The sequence below is a fragment of the Talpa occidentalis genome, unplaced genomic scaffold (assembly GCF_014898055.3).
Source record: "Talpa occidentalis isolate TD23 unplaced genomic scaffold, MPIMG_talOcc4v2.1 talOcc4.9, whole genome shotgun sequence".
Taxonomy (NCBI): domain Eukaryota; kingdom Metazoa; phylum Chordata; class Mammalia; order Eulipotyphla; family Talpidae; genus Talpa; species Talpa occidentalis.
In genome coordinates, this window is record NW_023605305.1 from 73252082 (window position 1) to 73270982 (window position 18901).

General features: G+C 44.1%; 1 protein-coding gene across 5 annotated transcripts in view; it reads right to left on the minus strand.

Annotated features, from left to right (window-relative positions):
- Positions 1-7808: 7808 nt before the first annotated feature.
- Positions 7809-18901, minus strand: part of ZFP62 (ZFP62 zinc finger protein) — a 37018-nt gene continuing 25925 nt past the window's right edge. For 2 of the 5 annotated variants that reach the window (XR_008550402.1, XR_005123234.2), the window contains 2 exons: positions 17625-17744; positions 7809-9445 (listed from right to left, as the gene is read on the minus strand). The gene's annotated coding sequence lies outside the window, so the exon portion shown is untranslated. Of the gene's footprint in view, positions 9446-12609; positions 17225-17467; positions 17745-18901 lie in introns of those variants that run through there. The other 3 variants (XR_008550403.1, XR_008550401.1, XR_008550404.1) reach the window with 3 other exon arrangements.

Consider the following 18901-nt stretch of genomic DNA (forward strand, 5'->3'; position numbering starts at 1 on the left):
GGAATAGAGAAAGCCCTGGGTATACTCCCCCCTAGGAAGCTGCTCCCATTTTTCACCTGGCCTTGTCTTTTTCAGGGCTCTTAAGGTGTGATTATGCCATAGAGAAAGCCCATTTTTTAAAAAACACCTTTCTTTTCTTTTTTTTTTTTTATTTTCAAAATGCTTTTTATTAGTACATATGGTAAATACTTTTTACAATTTTAAAGATGATCTGCTTGAAGATAAAACTGAAAAATCTTGAAAATTGAAAAGGCATAAATAAATCAGGTGTTTGGGAAGTGAAGGCTGGACACCTTTCTTTAACAATATTGTAGAGCATGGGCCTCCCCTGGTGGCGCAGCGGTGAGTGCTGGGCTGCGAAGCTGCCCGCAGCCTCGCGCCGGTTCAATTCCTGGTCATGGGGCGAGGGTCCCACATGGTGCGCAGACCTCTCCTGTCGCCCGCTGCTCCCCTCAGCAGTGTACTTCATCATTCTGCCTGTTCTGCTCTCCGCTCTCACCCTCCTGTGCTTCTGACTGTACCCAGTGCTTGTATAAATAAATCAATAAATCTTAAAAAAATTTTAAAAAAGGAAAAACAAGCTTTAAAAAGAAACAACAATATTGTAGAGCAATATTGTAAATTCTGACTAGATAGGTATTTGGGATAGCTGGTTTTTAAATCTGTGAATTTGTATTTTTTTTTTTTTGTTTGTTTTAAAGATTTATTTTATGTATACAAGAGCCAGGGTACAGTCCAGATGCGCAGGAGGGTGAGAGGATTCACCAGAGATAGAGCAGGAAGCAGAACAGGCAGACAGAAATACACTGCTGAGGGGAGCAGCGGGCGAGACAGGAGAGGTCTGCTCGCCATGTGGATTGCTCTGAGGCTGGCAGGGATCCAAATGGCACTGCAGAGGCTGTGGACAGCACAGTGCTGTGCTCAACTGCCTGCACCACCAGGGAGGCCCCTGAATTTGCATTTAAATGAAGAGCATTTGCTCAGGTCAGAATTTTTCTAGACCAGCTCCATCAATGGGCATTGTCCAGTTACCCAGTGAGAATTTGAAACCTTGGATCCTGAGGCCAGATGGCTGAGGTTTTCCTATACTGGTCCTCCATTTTGTGTGTTTTTAAGGGGTGAAAAAGGGATCAGTCAAGGGAGCACAGCTTGAAATAGAAGTCTTCTATCTTCAGGATATATCAAGTCACAAGCAAGAACAAAAAAGACAAGTAAAAAAATGAAGACAGTTCAGAAGTGCTGATGTAAGGCAGTATTTAGAGGGAAGGCAAATTAATCAGGAAAAGACTGTTACAGGTGGTGCCCTCTGGAGGGTGTTGCTGGTGAGGATACATAGCCCCAGAGAAAATTCGAACAAAGTTTTTTGGGTGGAGACTGATAAGAAATATTAGGGCTGCAGAAGCAACCCACAGGATTCAGTGTTGGGGATTGAGTGCATTTGGTGTTCAGGATTTAGCGTTTTTGGATCTTCAGTGTTTTCAGGGTCAGTGATTTCTGCCCCCACCATGCCAATCTTCCAGAAGGCAGTTGCGGGCCTCTGGAGGACATGGAGACGCCTACAGCAGCCAACCTCAGAGAGGAAAAGTTTGGAGGCTTTACAGGTAGCCTAGAGACTGAAACTGTTCCCAGTTCTGCTCCTGTTACAGCCTGGCAGGGAAGGTGAAGACCCGGAGCTGGGTGCCTCACTGAGCTGTGAGTAGCCATTTGTCAAGTCCAGCCATTTGTCTGGACTTTTACCCAGGCAGAGGAAGAATAAGCAGTACTTCAGGAATGGTGAGGTTAGGAAAAGCTTTATTACTCATGTGGGAGGCCCGAGACCCCGGTAGCCCCGTATGGTCTGAACACCAGTTTAAAGACAAAGAGTTCCTTTTATACATAACTCTCTTCCATTGATAGCATCGGTTTTCAGCAGGCACAACCATTTGCTGCAAAGTCCCCAGACAAGGGCGGGAGGATGGGCAAAGGAGGAAAGAAGCAGACCAGGATGGCCTTGGAGAGACAGAACAGCTTGACTGGCTACCTGACCCTTTTGAAATGCAACTCCATTTAGACAGGAGTGCTGAGGCCCTGGCCACGAATCTTTAAAGGGAAAGAACTGTAAGTAAGCAAACTTGTTAATTATGCCAGCATTGGAGTGTTCATTGCACCTGGGCTGGAAGTTCTGCTGGAATCTTTATTATATTAATTTGCTCAATAATATATTTTCTTATCAGTTTGGCTTCTGCAGATGCTGTTTTGAGTGTCACTTTTCTGGTGCTGTTCTGGGGCATCTTGGCATCTCTGGAGAGCATCTCCTGTTGTGTCTTCTGTTGTCTGCCTGAATTGGATCCCAGCCTATAGTCTGGCTGCCACATGCTCCTGGTTCCCAGTGGCGGGAGACGCCATCTTGGGAGCGTGGCCTATTGTTCAGGGAGAGGTGCTCTTCATTCTCAGTGGGGAGAAGACATTATCTTGGGAGTGTTTGTATTTAGGACTTGAAGACACTAGACACTGCTTTGGGTGAGGTAAATGACCATTTTTGGGGGGTAGTAACTCTTTTTCCCTGGTTTGTTAAATAAATCCCATTACTGTTGTTCTCTGAACTTGAGTAGTCTTGCAATTGTGCACCTGGGTGAAGAAATCAGACAGTGACTGATAAACTATTTGGGCAGTGTCCTTGGCCAGTTTTAGTGCCTCTTAATGTCCTGTATGAAATGGAAGCACAAAAGATCTGCTTTGGGTCCATAATTCATTTTTTTACTTCATGCAGAACCAAGCTCACAAAGGAATATTTACATCATACTCCTTATGACCCAAGATGGGCCTGAAATCAGGGCACTTAAATGCTGCTCTTGATTGTAGTGGCCAAATTTCAGATCCTTTAAAGAATATTCTCATGGGGGTGGGGGTAATTGAAAATTTCGGCTATTACCCTCAAACTGATGGGGTTCAGATGTTGGAGTTCGGTGTGTGGGGTTCTTCCATCTCCCTGAGAAAGATTTTATAGAGTCCCCTTTGGTACACAAGGTGAATTTACTAAGGAGAAAGACATTTGCATAGACACAAACAGGCAAAGGCTGCATTTTAAAGATTTGTTAGGAAGAGATGTCTGCATAGACACAGGCAGATAGAGCTACATTCTGAAATGGGCAGGTTTATTAAGAAAGAGACCTCTGCATAGACACAGATGAGCAGTCTTGGGGACAAAATCTGCATGTTGCCAGAGCAAGGGGTGTCATTTTATACATTGTTCTGTTTATTGTTTTGGAGTCTCACTGAGTTGGTTTTCTGTAACTGATAATCTTTTCTGCTCCCAGATATCTGAAATTACTGTGAAATTTATTGCTTTTGGGTCTGGTTGAGTTGGTTGGGTTGGTTTTCTTTAAATGATAATCTTTTCTGCCTTTTCCCAGATTCCCAGGAACTTCCATTGGCAGTTTAACAACTGGTTAATCATCCCTGACCCCTCTGGCTCTTTTCCTTGAGACCTTCAATCTAAGCTTTTCTCCTCTAGGATCCTATCAAATCCATAATTGTAACCTTATCATAATCCCTTTATTTATTTATTTTTTTTGAAATGGGGTTTAAACCAGAATAACTGTTACAGGGCAACCCCGCTCTAAAATGGGTTGACTGACTGTGGGTCCTCACCTGTGCACTTAAAAGGGACTTTCACTGCAGACACGCACAAAAGGTTAACCAAAGGTTTATTTACAAGGGAAAGGGAATGAGGAAATGTACAACTCAGGGAGAAAAGAGGGGGATAAATTCTTAAATGTATCCTACTGGTTCCGACGACCTGGAATCCCAAATGACCCACAGAGACCAAATCCCCCCGACCAAGGGCCGGAACCAAGTGCCCCAGACCCCACTAACAAGGCTGGTTTTATTTACAGACTGAGAAAATGGCTGCTTAACTCCACCCTTAGGTCCTTGCAACTTTCCTTTGGGGATCATGGGATTTGTAGTTCCCAGTGTCTTGATGGAGTAGGGGTGGCATCTACAAAGCCTGATTGGAATTAGCTCAGGACATTCTTTCCCCCTAACATAACCATTTTTAATAATTAAAAACATTTTAAATGTCAATAATATTTATTAATCACAACAAGGGAAACAATAATCTTTTCAAAGTACCATCTCTTATTTTTTACTAAGTATGTGATTACTGTTTTCCACCTAGTTTTGGGACAAAAATGTGACCCTCATGCCCACTCCCTGCTCAGAACCAGGACTATGCACCTTCAGAATAATAGGAAGAATGTAAGTTAAAAGCAGTTCACCACCCCAGTGGATGCTTCAAGAGGTATTATCTGGAAATTGGCAAATTAAAAAAAAAAAAGGAAAGGAAAAAGGGCCACAGGTCCTGACACTCTGGAGTTCACTCCTGGGCCTGACACACTGTAAGGAAAACGAGTAAATCATGCTATTTTTCTGTCTTCCACACAAAGGACAGCCCTTACCTTGCAATGTTGTGTTTTCCAACATTTAGACCTCCAGCAAGCAACAGGCAGGCCCTGTGTTTGCAACAAAGTACCGGTTGTGTGGCTATGGGCTCTTGACTTGTAAAGGGGGCTGGGCAGAGTATTTGTTGTTCTTCCTCTCTCAGAGTTGGAGTCTCTCTTGCTCTGCCTGCCCACCTGTTGGTAGGATCCCCTGTCTCAGCATTAAGAAACCACAAAACCTAACCAAGGCTCCAAATTATCTTATGGTCTGAGAGAACTGACAAAGCCCTATCCGGCCTGGGATGGTTGCACAACACAACTGTCCTCTCACTGCTAAGTGACACTCACCTCTGTGCGTATCACACACTTATTATTCCTACTATTAAAGGGCTCACTTTCCAGATAAATGACTCTTCTAAAGAAGTCAGACCCATTTGCAGTCTTGTGTGGGGGGGTGTCAAGCTTACTTGCATTCTGACATGCTTTATTGTGGGGGTGAAAAACAACAGAAATTTCAGCAGAGTTGGGTGTGATATATGAAATGGAGCTGCTCACTCAGTCCAACCCAACATGGGAGAATATTCTAAGAAAAAATTTTGATTTACTACTTTTTTCTGGGCTTTGTCAGCACCTGGAATACCACAGTCATTTCATTCCAGGGAAGAAATCAGGGATGGTTGATCAGAGGACACACTCTCAATTCATCTCATTCCACTTCAGCCCAGGCGCCACTTCTGGAAGTCACTCACCAAATTCCTTGGAAGTCTTTTATTGCCAGCTCAATGCCACTCTGTCTTGGAACCTCAGCACTCTCAGCACGGATTTGTCTTTTATTGGAATTCATTGCACAGCTGTCCCTAATCTGAGTTGTGTCCGTGTTCCTCAGTTCTGCCCCCGCAGTATCTTCATAGACTTGAGTGGAAAATGAAGAATGGAGTAGACTGAGCAGCCACAGGGAATCCAAAATTTTAGGGGTGACCTCACCATGTGGAAAGCTTCCCAGAGAGGCTGTGGAATCAAAACTAAGAGAGGTAGAAAATATACAAAATGTGAAATATTTTGTCTCATCAATTTTGAGAAAATGAAGAGAAAAATGTGATACAGTGGTGGACTTAGGGCTAAAAAGTGAAATTTGTAGATCCTAGTAAACCAAATCCCTAGAGAAAGATAGAGGCAAAAAAAATTAAAAAATCTGACTGCAAATATAGATATTTAAACCTAGAGGGTCAAGTTTGTGGGGTGATGGAAAATGGAGTAAGCTTTTCAAGAATCATACATTGTTTTCCCATTAAAACAGAATGTAAGCATATAGTGCCAGGAAGGGACAGAGCAGTTTCTCTCTGATGCAAGCAGATGGGTAAAGGAGAGACCTGGAGCCCTTGTTGGCTTTCTCAGGCTTTTATTGAGTTTTTACATGTAGTGTGGCAACCAGGTACATGGCAGGCAGGGGTGCTGGGGGGCCAGAAGGCTGGCAGGCCTCTCTCTCTCTCTCTCCTGTTTCTCTTGCAAATATATCAATACTGCAGCCATGGCCCACAGAGTAAACAATACAACTGAAAATAACAATGGAACAAAATGCAGGTGCACCACCTGGGATTTGGGAGGGGGAGCCAGTTCAGGCCTGGGGAGACATGGAGGCACAGCTGCGGTCTGTACAGGATCACCTGCCGCCTTCCGGTCAGATGCCAACTCCGTCAGACATCTCTAAGCTTCCCTCCTTTTTGGGGAGGTGTCATGTCTCTCCCTCCCCCTGTTTATCTGCTGCGATCTTGGACTAGCTCTGGGAACTAGGGGTGGAACTGAGTAGCCAGAGGAAGGCAGGTGGGCTCAGGGGAGACACATGAAGGGCACACTTGCTTCTTGACTTTGGACTTGCACTAGGGACTTGGGGAACATGGAAGGAGACATATGCAGGAGAGACATGTAGAGACAATTGAAAGAGACATGTTGGGTGAGACACCGGGCGCAGCTGATAATGGCAGTCCTTACTTTGATTTGGCTCCTTTGGTACCAGCTTTCTGGGATCTACTTCAGAACCCCTTTCTTGTGGTTCTCCCCCAAAAGCTGTCGAGCTTTCAAGCAAGCAGCCTTGATTCTAGTCAACTCTGGCTGGGCATTAGCCCGTGAGGGAATGGGTAATTTGGAGTGTTTTATTTGGAATAGTCCTTCTCATCTCTCTCTATGCACACTAATGCCATTACATTTCTTTAAGTCAGCTCTTTTGTCTTCGTGAACAGGGGTGGCCAGACCCCTGTAGAGTAAAAATTTGGGGGTCCCTGGGTACCTCTTGGTCAAGCGCTAACACACCTGGCAAGTATGAAATGAATATGGCCACTGCATGGTATCTCGTGAAGGCAGGAGGAATTGCCAGCAATGGTGCCTGGTACAGAGTGTGCATGGTATCGTGTTATTTTACTATAGAAAACTGGAAAGATTTAGTTGGTAATTTATTTGGAACAATTAAGGAAGCTTTAGGGATTACCTCATCAAATCTTCTGATTCCATAGATGATGAAACAGTGACATGACCTTTATAAGTCACTTCAATTCATTTTATTATTTACTGGTCTCTTTGGGTCATTCTTAAAGGACTTTTTTTTTTTTTATGTATTTAAATCTTGTCTCCCAGTATATTCTTGAACACAGGAACTTGTATCTTCACCTCTTATCGCCCTAACAGTGTTAGGCACACATAATAGAGTTTAATAAGTGCCTGTTTTTTAACAAACATTTCAAATTTTAACAAACATTTCCTAATGGCCTCCACTTATACATTAGCAATGGGTTTCTTTGATTTTTTTTTCAATGCCTCTCTCATGGCCCTGGCAGAGAGGTCAGGTGAGGAAGTGTTGACAAAAGGAGGGAAGGCTCAGAAAGAAGTGTGACCTAGGGAGCAGGTCTTGATGAGTCTTGGCAGAGGGAAGGTGTGTTTACTGAAAATGTTTAATGAAACAGGTCTTTTTAAAAATGTTTATTTTTTGAGGTAACATTGGTTTACAACATTGTATGTGATTCAGAGAGACATGATGACACCGCTTTAGATGTATGTAACCGCATGAAGCTCATCACCAAGGCCCCCACAACCATCTACTGCATCTCCTGCTTTCCACTTTGCTTCTTCCCCCTCCCTCCCCGCTGACACACTCAATTCTGCTGTCACATATTTAGGGCATGTTTTGTTTCTTCCACATGAGAGAAATCATCCATAGTTGTCTTTCTCCTTCTCACTTATTTTGCTTAGCAGAACCCTTTCTAGTTCCATTTATGTCATTTATGTGTCACAAACAGCCAGCTTTCTCTTTCTTCCTTCCTTCCTTCCTTCCTTCCTTCCTTCCTTCCTTCCTTCCTTCCTTCCTTCCTTCCTTCCTTCCTTCCTTCCTTCCTTCCTTCCTTCCTTCCTTCCTTCCTTCCTTTCTCTCTCTCTCTCTCTCTCTCTCTCTCTCTCTCTCTCTCTCTCTCTCTCTCTTTCTTTCTTTCTTTCTTTCTCTCTCCCTCTCTCTCTCTCTCTCTCTCTCTCTTTGCTGAGTAGTATTCAGTTGTGTACACCACATCTTAATCTAATCATCAGTCATTGGGCAGTTATATTGTTTCCATGATTTGGTTGCTGTAATCAGTTCTGCAGTGAACATAGGAGTGTATATATCCCCTCAAATTAGTGTTTTTGTTTTCTCTGGATCAATACCTAGGAGTGGAATTGCTGGATAATAAAGAAGATCTATTTTTAATGTTTTAAGAAGCCTCTGCACTGCTTTCCAGAGAGGCTGGCCAGTCTCTACTCCCATGAGCAGTGTAAGAGGGCTCTGTTTTCTCCACATCTTTACCCACTTGGAGTCAAGCCTCCTTGAGGAGTCTTAGTAGTCAGCAGGATGATGTGTTTACTGAAAACATTTGAATAAGGCAAACAGACGAGACACCAAGGACCATACTGCACAGTCTGTACTTTTCAGTGGCCTCTTTTCAGTTGCAGCAACTGATTCCATAAACATGGAGACCCTGCCTTTATGTTGCTCACAGCTGGTTGGAGAAATAGACACATCAACAGCCTCACAATACAACCCAGGCCGTGGAGGGAGGCCCTGCAAGGACCTGGCACCCAGAGGTCAGATGGAAGCCTTGAATCGGGGGTGACCTTTATCATTGCTGTTAACCAAACATGAAGGGAGCAGTCTGAACAGCATTTCATTAAACTATTCGTGAGGGATTTGAGACGGACCAATTTTCTCTACCAGGAAAGGAGAGTGAAAGGAAATAACCAAGTTTAAAGGTTGTTATTCCCACACAGAGTACCACCTACAGGTCATTACTCATTTCAAAGGATGTTCCTTGTTGTACTGGATGCAGTGGATGCCCACTCCTGCAGATGCATTTGCCCTGCATGCCCCTTCTTTCCCTGATTCCTGGGTAAAGCTCCAGCCCTTATACTGTCATTTCCCCTTCCACAATGATAGGTGTCTCTGGCTTAGGCAAGGCTGCCATTATACCCACCAGGGTGGTTGCTACAGCAGCTCCGAGACCCATGTCCAATGCAGCAGAACCCATGGAGACTGTGGCTTTCCCAGTGGCTGCCAGAGTTATGTAACTGGTAGCACAATCCAGAAGTATAGGCGCAGTACTTCTGGGATTGTCCTGGAGGACTCCAAGATGCAATGATGCACACAACATCTCTGAAGATGCCCCGCATGATCAAGCATATAGCCACACTGCTTATGAACCTGTGGTCTGCTTGAGAGGAATCACCTTTTATATTTTGTCCTTATTTATGTGCCTCAATTCTCCCTCCCCCTTTTGCTTTCACAGTATTGAAACATTATTATGGAAACTTTGCTCCAGTCAACCTGCTTCTAGGCCCACACTTCTCCCGCTAGTTATGTCTGTCACTTTCCCAACCAAGTCATCAATCACCCTTAATGCCATGAGTAATGGAAGAGCCCAGCATATGAACATCTTCATGAGATGACTCTGAAATTTTCTTGAAAAGAAATGTTTAACGCAGCCTCCTGACTTCCATTTCAAGGGAATACAAGCCTAAAAGTGAAAATAAAGAATATCATTAGAAAACAATCAGATGATCAGAAAAATGTACAACTTTCTATAAATCTCCTGACTTTTCAGAAATCAATGTCATAGTCAAAACCAGAGGCTAAGGTGAGGAGGATTTTCCAGGTTAACCTCCACCTAGAATCCACAAACTTGATTTGATCTTTAGGGACAACTGGAAAAATTAAAATATGGCTAGGATATTGTGATTGTAGAATGATTATTGACTTTCTTAGGTATGATAATGGAGGAAGCTAGGAAATGGATATAGACAGTTAGGAACATGGTGGCCCAAACCCCTAAGTCCAATTTATCAATCTGATTGGAGAACAATTGTGGACCAGGAGCACACCTCCAAGACCCAGTAAGGAGTGAAATGCTTTATCTTGTGCTTTTGTCTTACAAAGCTAATTTTGGAAAGGTAGACCAGGTAATGTGGGTAAACTTAGCAGATCTTGGTAGTCTAGGAGACCCCGTGGGCCCAGCCAATCAATAAGAAACACAACATGGAGATACCCAAAGACCAAACCCCACTCTTTGCCCACTATACCCACATAATCACCGGTTTCTTACCCCCTCAGCAGCTACCCACTGGGGACCCCTCTCCACTCACAGAGCTTTCCTATCCTTCTTATCTATCAATAAATCTCCTGCTTTTATGTAACTTTGGTCTCGACACTGAATTCTTTCCTCGTGGAAGACAAGAACTAAGAAAGAGCCCACCTGGGGTCCTCAGACTCTGGACCCGCTCCATTATTGAAATCCCGATTCAATAATGGTGTTAGGGGGAAAGGATGTCCTGAGCTAATCTCATACAGGCTTTGTGGACTCCACCCCCACTCCAGACTAAAGCCATCAGGACATTGGGAAAGACAAATCCCATCACCACCAAGGGGAGGGTGGCTGGGACCTGAGGGTGGAGTTGGGCAGCCAGGTTGGATATAAAAACCAAACACGTGGGCCTTGCTCGCTCTCTGGCTCGCGATCGCTTGCCTCCTGGCTTCACCGCTCCTGGCTGGCGGCCAACTCTGAGAGCGCCATTTTGGGATTCCTGATCGGCGGATCGGGTAGGACGCATTTAAAACTTTGTCTCCCACTTTTCTCCCAGAGCTGTACATTTCCTCATTTCCCTTTCCCTTGTAAATAAACCTTTTATTAACCTTTCACGTGTGCCTGCAGTAGAGCATTGATAAGTCCTTTTAAGCGCGCGGGTGAGGACCCACAGTCAGGCACCCCGTTTTGTATCGGGGTTGCTCTACAACAATGGCATTGTAGTTATATGGGAGATTGGCCTTATTCTTAGGTTCATGCTGAAGTTTATGATGATATATTGACAACTTATTTTCAAAACTGGAATGTGTCCACGTACATCAGGGGAGAATGAGGGAGAGAAGGGGAGAAAAAAATATATAAAAGCTTTAAATTAGAACTTAAAATATGTACACAAAAATGCAAAAGCTTTAGGGCCTCCCTGGTGGCACAGGCGGTTGAGCGCCGCACTGTGAAGCTGTCCACAGCCTCTGCAGCATGGGTTTGATCCCAGCTGACCGGTGAGAATCCCACATGGCGAAGCAGACCTCTCATGTCTTGCCCGCTGCTCCCCTCAGCAGTGTATTTCAGTCAGTCTGCCTGTTCTGTTCCCCTCTCTGTCTCTGGTGAATCCTCTCACCCTCCTGCACATCTGGCCTGTACCCCGGTTCTTGTATAAAACTAAATAAATCTTAAAAAAAAAATACATTTAAAAAAAAGTAAAAGCTTTAAATTAGATGGAAGGAATTTGTGGTTCTAATTCTTTCAACATTTTAAAGTGTTTTAAATTTTTCACAATAAAAAATAGGGAGATAAATAAAAAATAGCTAAATTTTAAGGTATTTTGCATTTGTAGAAACATTTCAAACCATGCTTTAACTTCCCAAACCAGTTTCAAGAAAGCAGGCAATACTTATCAGGGCCTATTCATCCACCTCAAAATGGATGTTACACCCAAATCACTATGCTTTCAAATCCTTTTTACCTCTTTCAGGGCTCTAGCAATTGCCTAGGTAGAACAACACGGTGTCATTTCTGCATATCTCAATTCTTGTTGACAAAATAATCATCAAGCAGTACTTCTTTAAAACAGCAGCATTTAGAGAGCAAACTGTGTGTCCACCCTGAGGAACTGAGGAGAATGAGTCTTTAGGGGAAATTCTGAGTGATCTGGCAGCCACATAAATTAACTTTTATTTGCATTCCAAACCTTGCATAGGATCCAGGTTGGAATGGTATCATTCTCTACAACTGTACTGGGAACAGATACTATTTAATATGGTAAAATACACATTAATTCCAGCTTCTATTAGTACCACCTCTTGAGAAACTTTTCCCAAACTTTTTTGCTATTGTGATGGTCTTATTTGTTTTGACACAGTTTTCTATTAGCATCATTCCATCCACCCCAATCTGCCCTTCATCCTGCCCCCCATCTGCTCCTCCCATTCTGGTTGGCCCCAGCACAGCCTCTTCAGAGAGGCTGAGGAAAGTCCCAGAGTACAGGAAAGCATATCCCCCTATGTTATATCCATGCTAACTAAGCTGGCTATGGTTTTGTCCTCTGGACTCATATAGGCGTCCTCCCCCACCCCTCAGGCCAAGCTGTGTCTGCTCCATCCAGGCAGGGACCCTCTCACACCACAAACAGAATGCTTGTAGTTCACTAGTGCTCACGCATCCCTCCTTTAATAATAGAACTCTTCAGTCAGCCTGAGTTCACGGCCACTCCACTGGATGTCTGCTGCATGAAAGCCGAATTAAAAGTAGCCCCCAAATCTCTGCAACTTACCAATATATTAAAGTATTCTTAGAAGTCTGCAAGGCAGGGGTCTCCCTGGTGGCGCAAGGGGTTGAGTGCAGCACTGTGAAGCTGTCCGCAGCCTCTGCAGTGTGAGTTCAATCCCCTGGCTGGGCAGGGAGCTACCCACATGGTGCAGCAGACCTCTCCGGCTCACCCGCTGCTCCCCTCAGCGGTGTATTTCAGTTAGTGTGCCTGTTCTGTTCCCTGCTCTGTCTCTGATGAAACCTCTCACCCCCCGCACCTCTGGCATGTGCCCCAGTTCTTGTATGCATAAATAAATAAATCTTAAAAAAAAAAAAAAAAACAAGTCTGTAAAGGCAGTTCTGCTCGAAACTCAAAACAATTAAGGGCTGCTCCATTGTCTTTCATAGTCTGGACCAATGGCCACCTGGTGAGGCTCTTCTCATGGGGAGGCTGATGTACTCTGGGGAGAATAGAAACCCCAGGGACTGCTTAAGACCTCTCAAAATTGACACCCTGTCATTTCTGCCCCAATTACACTGGCCAAAGCACAATAGCAATGATGGTGGGAAAGTAATCTCTGCCTTGACGAACCTTACTATGGACAGGGAGGGAGGAAGAATTGACGGTGGATGATACAATCAACCTCTGCTTTCCTTGCAGCTTAGTGTCCTTGCAGCTAGGTTCTGGTCATCAGAATGTGAGAAGCTATGTGTGTAATCTTTAGGCCCAGCCCATACAAGGATTAGGTGTTCTTGCCTGTCCATGCTAATTAGCTTGAGGACAGCTGGCATGGCTGTTCTGGCAGGCCTGGGTCTGAACTGTTTGTTACCTCTGTCCTGTTTACACTGCTGGTTTCTGGGATATCTGTTATGGCATATTAGGCTCCTAGGTAGTACACCATTCGTTCATTCAACAAATATTTACTGAGCATCATCCTTGTGCCAGACATTGCATTAGGCCTTGGGGGAAGTGACAGTGAGCAAAACCAAGCTGGGCTGTATCTTGACTGGGGTGGATAATTGCACAGAACTAAACACATACACACAAAATGGGAAAACCTGTCCAAGATCTTTGGGTTGTGTCACTGTCAACATCCTTGTTGTGATACTGTTTTAGAGTTTTGTAAGATGTTATTATTGAGGGAAAACTGGGTAAAGGATTTTCATATTCCTATTGCCTATGTGAATTGAGATTATCTCAAAATAAGAGTTAAAAAAATGTGGATCCACGGTCTCTTGTGCTCACGTGTAAAAAGAAAATCGAGATAGCTTTATGTGATAGGAATATTTTATTGAGTAGGGAACAAACTGTTGATGACCACGGAGACTCCAAAACAACAGGGGTTAGAAGTGCTGCTCTCAGCATGTTCAGCTATGAGCTATGTGTGAATGAGGAAAATACACGGTTGTTCTGTTGTGACTGGTTACTAGACACTGATGTTCTTTTTTTTGGCTAGAAGTCCCACAGAAGCTTACTTGTGGGACTCCTGATGAGCTAGGAGATTTTTAGGTCTTGCTGCCATGAAGAAAGCTTAAGTTTTATATAAGGTCAAAGCCAGCATTTTGGAGAAATCAGGACAGTTTTAAGTTTTGGTCTAGGGATAGTGTTCAAATGGGCCCTGTTTTGGTTTTGCTTTAACAACAGAGTCAGAAGATTAAAAAATCAAAATGTCACTGATGACCTCAGCCAGCAGCAGTCCAGCTCCCATCCTGCAGCTGACAATAGTGTCTCAAGGTACAGAAGAGACTACTTAAAAGAACAGAGTAAGGGCAGACTGCCAGACAGGGAACCTCACTTTGGACTGTGAAATGGGAGAGATACAAAGTTTTTTGCCTTTTTTTTTTTTTTTTAAGATTTTTTATTTATTTATACAAGAACTGGGGTACAGGCCAGATGCGCGGGAGGATTCACCAGAGACAGAGTGGGGAACAGAACAGGCAGACTGACGAAATACACTGCTGAGGGGAGCAGCGGGAGAGACAGGTGAGGTCTGCTCGCCATGTGGCCATGTAAGCCTGAGAGGAGGAAGGCCGCCACAGATGCCTGAATACCACCTGGAAGAGGACCCTGCTCTGGCTGCAGCCTCTCTAGATTGGCTCACTACCCCAGGGTGTGTGTGGGGCTGTGTCCCTGAAGGTTGTGGGAAAGCACAGAGCTGCAGATAGCAGAGAATCAACATTCTTCATGTCTCTCAGGTTCTGTTAGGTAGCCATCTACCCCACATACTTCTAAGAACATTGTATTCTTCCCTTCACTTCATAATTCCCTCTCCTCGTATTACTAGATTAGTTAGGGCTCTCCAGAGAAACAGTGTGTGTGTGTGCATGTATGTATGTTTTGTTAATTTGCTTTTTTAAATAAATTGGATCATGAATTATGGAGGATGTCATGTCCAAAGTCTGAAGGGTGGGCCAGCAGGCTGGAGACCCAGGGAAGCACTGTTGCTTCTATCCAAGCCCAAGGCCAACTGCCCACAGAATTCTTCCTTGCTTGGGAGAGGGCAGGCTTCCCATTCTGTTCAGGCCTTCAGCTTTTGGGATGAGGCCCTGCCACACTGTGGAGGTCAAAGTTCTTTACCCAAAGTCCATCAATTTAAATATTAGTCTCATCCAAAAATACCCTGATAGAAACATCCAGAATGATGTTTGACCACTTATCTGGACATCCCAGCTGACACATAAATTTAGCCATCACATCTTCCAAGGATAGTTTTTAACATCTTATATTTCTTATTTAAAGTATGAGACATGGTGATGATATGAGGGAGAAAAAAATTAAAGCTGGATTCAAATCCCAATCTCATTCCTCTGAGTTTCAGTTTCCCCATTTGTAAAATGAGAATAAGAATGTTTACCTTGAATAATTCTGAAACAGAGATCGTGCACATGAGCACCTAGACCTGTGCCTGGCAAAGGTGGCAATGATGAGCTTTCATTTGAAGGAAGGTTTGTTGAACACTTTACATTTCTGTCTTTTTACAGCTATTCTTCCTTTGCAGGTGACTCTGGACCTTTTTCATTTTCCCTCTGAGATTGAGCAGTATCTCAACAGGAAGAAATCCTGCCTACAGCGTGGTTTCAAGATCTCCTGCTGCCTGAGCTGCCGGTAATACACTGTGTCCTAGATACTTTGCCTTCTACTTATGCATGAACCATCAATGGTGACCCATGTCACCAGGGATGACACATGTTTTAACAACTTAATTTAGGCACTAAAGAGAAAAACCAAGGAGAAAGAAGAGTGAGGAAGAGTGGTGAGAATGAAGAAAGGGTGGGAGTTAGCAGAAAATGATGCAAGGAGAAAAGAGAACAGAAATCAGATTTTTCTACAACAGCATTGTTGGGGGGAAAGGATATCCTGAACTAACTCCACAAATAGGTGTTATGGACCCCACCCCAGACCAAAGAGATCCAAGACACCAAGGACTACAAATCCCATAATGTCATCACCACCAAAGGGAGGATTGCTGGGAACTGAGGGTGGAGTTAAGCAGTCAGATTTGGTATAGAACCAGACATGTGGACCATGGGGTTTTTTCGCTGGCTCTCGGAGTGCTATTGGGGGTCCAGCTCAGTGGAACTGGTGGAACATATTCACCAATTTATCTCTTTCTCTCTGAGTTATTAATTTCTTCTTTTCCCCTTCTTGTAAATAAACCCTTTATTAACCTTTTTGTGTGTGCCTGCAGTTGAGTCTTTTTATAAATCCCTTTTAAGCATGGGGGTGAGGATCCACAGTCAGGTCAACCCATTTCACATTGGGGTTGCCCTCTAACAGTTGACCCTCAAATAATGTTGTGTAAGAACAGTAAGGAACCGCCTCTGAGCCAGTGGGTGATACTCATAGCAAACTCGATGGTAAAAGGTGATGCTTTTCCAACTCCCCCTGAGCCCCCACCCCCCCACAATTCCTGCTGGGAACTAGGGGCTGAGCTGAGATGCCATGTGGACTTCCAAAATGTGGAGAACAGGCAGGCGTTCTCTTTTGGCTGACTTCTGTTTGCACCCTGGTCTCAGGGACATTTATCTCATGTCTCAGCAGACATTTATCTATGGGAAGGACAAACAGCATCTGGTCAAGTGCCAGTCAATAAGCTCTCCCTTCTTCATTCGATATGAATAAATTCTTTTTCTTGTTTCTCTATGCATATCTGCCTTTGGGCCTTGTCCTGTATTCTTAAGCACAAGGATGAGGATGCACAGACCTGGTCCACCACTATCTCCCTCAGGTTTACCTCATAATAATTTCATTCAATGTTGTTTTGTTGTTATGTTGATGAAGGGACAGATGCATTTCCAGCTGTGGCCACTGAGTGTGTGGAGTTTGCACGGTCTTACCAAGCTGTGTGTGTTTTCTTTGGGAACTCCACTTTCCTCCTGTTAGGTTCATACATGTGTCTAGATTGTCCTAGTTGAAGTTGTGTGAGTAAGTATGTGAGGGCATCCTGTCCTGGGTTGGTTCCTGCCTTGTATGTACCCTGAGCTGCCAGGTTAGGCATGTTGGAAAATGAATGAATGAATGGTTTTGGATCTTTAGTGATTTTGGTGATATTCTTTTTGCCAGAAATATGCCATTGGAACTTAATTCTTATTTAAACCAGCCTATGGTAATTCGCTTTTATGTTATTTCACTTGAAGTTACAGTTTCCAAGAGCCTATTGCCAATGTTAGATGAGGACTTACTGTAATTTGCTTTGTGTTGCTAAGTTTATAAATTAGTGTCTACATTATGACTGATTGGATGAACCAACTTTTCTGATCCTCTTAGCCAACAAAGCTGCTGATTTTCCCACTAGGGTGGAATTGAGGAAGCTTTAATAGTGGCCACAGTCATCACATGGGGACATGTGTCATAATGAGTGAAATGGTGTCCATGAATTGAGCACTGGGGAGATCTGGAGTAGGTGATGAAGAGGTTCTCAAGCTGTTCCTTTGAGCCATGGTTTTCTTGTTCAACAATCTGCTAAGTCACTGTACAAAAAGACACCAAACACACTGGCTTTAACAAGACAGGTCTCTATTTCTCTTTCAGCTAACAGAAAGTGAGGTGGGCAGGTGGGTTGTCTAGAGCAATAGATTTATTTCCCCATGAGGTCACCTGGGCACTGAGGTTGGCATGTTGACTTGGCCATCATAACCAAGAGGCCCCTTTGCCAGTCAGGTACAAGAAGTTGGGGAACAGAGGACTAAAGGCTTTATTTTTAAGGACATTACCTGAGAGTTCCCTTGCAGTTCTGCATACATCCCACTGTTGGAAACTTGAAGGGAAGCTGGGGACTGCCCTGCCAAAACTCCCTTGGAAGGTGTCTCATTACTAAATGAAAGAAGGTGAGACTGGGTGCCTGGGAGTAGTGAGTAATCTCTGCCATACCTACTCCTTTGGAGGTGACTCAAATTCCTCACAAGAGTCTGTGTGGTCCAGCGGACAACACTCTAATTCTCCATTCTCAAAGATGCTCCGCTTTCATCTATTTTGGGTTCTATCAATTTTCTGTCAAAAAAAAAAAAAAGTTAGACCATTTTATGGAAGGTTAATTTTACCAAGATGGAAATAGAAGGTCAAATCAGTGAGGTGACTTAGCCACAAGCATTCATCACACCTTGGAGCTTTACCTGAACCCTTGAGCCCCTGGCCACAGGGTCTGATTCCACAAGATCAAGGGTCTTGAACTGTTAGGCCTCCTCCTCACACACCATGCTCATTCCCCCCCAAAAAAACTTTCCCCATCCAACTCCTCTTCTACATTTTTTTTTTTTTTAAAGATTTATTTAAGCACTGGGTACAGTCAGAAGCACGGGAGGGTGAGAGAATTCACTAGAGCCAGAGCACGGAACAGAACAGGCAGACTGATGAAATACACTGCTGAGGGGAGCAGTAAGCATGGCAGGGGAGGTCTGTCGCGCCATGTGGGACCCTCGCCTGTGGCCGGGGATTGAACCGGTGCTGCAGAGGCTGCTGGTAGCTTCGCAGCCCAGCGCGCAACCGCTGCGCCACCAGGGGAGGCCCTCTTCTTAGCAAGCTGTTCTAATCTCAGTAGAAAATGAGAATCCTGAGGTTGAAAAATTCCATCTTGCTTCAAGTGCAGTCACTGGGTTGTCCCCATCAAATGTCTTCAAAATGAAAATGCTACATTCTCCACCAGCAAATAACACGTAAGTTCTTCCTTACCAGAGTTCTCTGAGGTACTAGGTGTAGTGGGTTGTGGATGGAAATTACCTGCCCTCATATTCACCATTTTCCTTCCTTTTTTCTCCCTCTCCCTTTTTCACAATCAGCCTTCTCTTCTGATAAAAGAACAGTGGTTGGAAGTCTCATGGATGTCCTCATCCTAAATCTAGAACTCCCCTATAGCCAATTTCTGGGCAGTGACATGTGACTTAGGCAAACCTCCTGCAGGAAGTGCTGCTGACTGGCACTTCTGGGGCAGTTTTCTTGGACCACAGTAAGGAGGCAGCATAAGAAGGGAATAGGCAGCAAGATAGTGGAGCCTGGGTCCCTGAAGATTATAGAGTCAGCATGGCAGCCCTGGGCTGCTGTTCCAGACCTTTATCTTATCAAAGCTAGTATTATTTTGTTTCTCTTTTCTCTTCTAAAGCATCAGTCACCATCCTAATTGCTTGGGGTGGAGTGGGATGGAATACTACTTT